We start from the raw sequence: 1,715 nt of genomic DNA, 5'->3' as shown, positions 1-1,715 counted from the left end.
GCCCAAGGACACAACGACCGAGACTGTCCGAGCCGGGGCTCGAACCGGCAACCTTCCGATTACAAGGCGACCACCCAACTCTTGAGCCAGGTTCGCCGATGTCAGATTCTTCTTTAGCTCTTCTACCTTCTGTAGTCTCTGCTCTGCATTTTGGTTTTTCAGCTTGTGTTTTGACTCGTAGTGCCGTCTTAAATTAAATCCCTTAATTACAGCCACATTAGCTCCACTAATAAGATACGGGTTTACCAGCAATGTTTGTCAACATATATTCAGCCTCCTGCGCTGGTGCTGAAAGGCTCTGTTTTCAAAATGAACTTTTCTCTTCGCCATTGTGAGGGGACAGCTAACAGAAGTTTGACTTGATTGATGCGAGAATGTTCCCAGGTAGCCTAGCGTTCGACAAGGAGGCTGCAGCGCTGCATTATGGGATCTTTAAGTTGTAGTTTGTGTGTTATTAGCACCTCCATATCGTCGGGGCATGCATAACAATAATAATAAATCTATATATAATGATCTTGCGGGCCATATATAAATGTACGCCGGGCCGGATGTGGCCCGCGGGCCTTGAGTTTGATACATGTGCTGTACATGAATCCTGAAACCAGGAAAGAATGAGACTGGGAGCAGCTGAGCTTTCATCCCACTTCACACTTTGTCTTTCGCATATTTAATATTTTCAAAACTTCCTCACATATTCAAATTTTAAAAAATCGCAATATTCATCCATGTAAAAGTTTTATAAACGGTATAATGTGTCAGAATTGAAATAAAATGTCTTTTTGTAATTTAGTGAAGCTGATTTTGCCCACAAACACATTCTGCTGCTGCGTTTACGACAGGATCCCTCCTTTAATAACATGTTTCACATGATAATTAGACACTAAAGTTTCATTAAAGCACAACAGAAACTTAGAATGTAATGTAGAAGCAGCTGTTTGTGGTGATCACAGTTATCAGACTTTCACAGTTTTTGATCTGTTTTCTTTAGTTTTTTTCAGATTCTGTTTAAGTTCATTTAGTTTCCAGAGAGCGTTTGCTCATTTCAGTTTAGATTTTTGCGTTTAGTGTGAACATGTTTAGTTTTATCCCAAAAAGTTGACTCAGTTCATTTGGTCGTAGCGTTTTCAGTGGGAGAAACGTTTTGTCACTCATCCAAGTGACGTCTTCAGTCTCAGCTGACTGCAGGTTTCCAACCTTATAAAAAGTACGTTTGCATAATGACTGAAAAAAACTGAGTGGACAATGGGCTGGGAGGCCAGTTCCTTGATCATTAATATGCAAATTGTCATGATCACTGATCAATGGTCATGAGTCCCATTCACAGAGAGTTGGGGAATGGCTGCAATCACAGCATTGTAAGATGGTGACAGATGTACCCTTAGGCCCCTCCTCGATTCAGAGATGGTCTTTCCCTTTTCACATAAATTGCCTCCTTGGCTCCGCCCTCAAACCAGTGTTCCTCCCTGTCCAGGATGTGTACATCCTCATCATTGAAAGAGTGTCCACTGGCCTGTAGGTGTAAAAAGTCTGCAGAGTCCTGGCCTGACGAGGAGGCTGTTCTAGGTTGTGCCGTCCGCTTGGCCAGAGGTTGTTTGGTTCCCCCGGTTTGGTTTGTGTCTTCTTGACATTTGTAAACATCCAAACCAACTTTATCTCCAGACCACTTTAAAAACAACATGGTTGACCAAAGTGCTTTCCAGTAAAAAACAGTGATT

Source organism: Haplochromis burtoni, unplaced genomic scaffold (genome assembly GCF_018398535.1).
Source record: "Haplochromis burtoni strain Fernald_Lab_line unplaced genomic scaffold, NCSU_Asbu1 Contig_1131, whole genome shotgun sequence".
In the NCBI taxonomy this organism is placed as follows: Eukaryota; Metazoa; Chordata; class Actinopteri; order Cichliformes; family Cichlidae; genus Haplochromis; species Haplochromis burtoni.
This window is presented reverse-complemented; position numbering follows the sequence as displayed.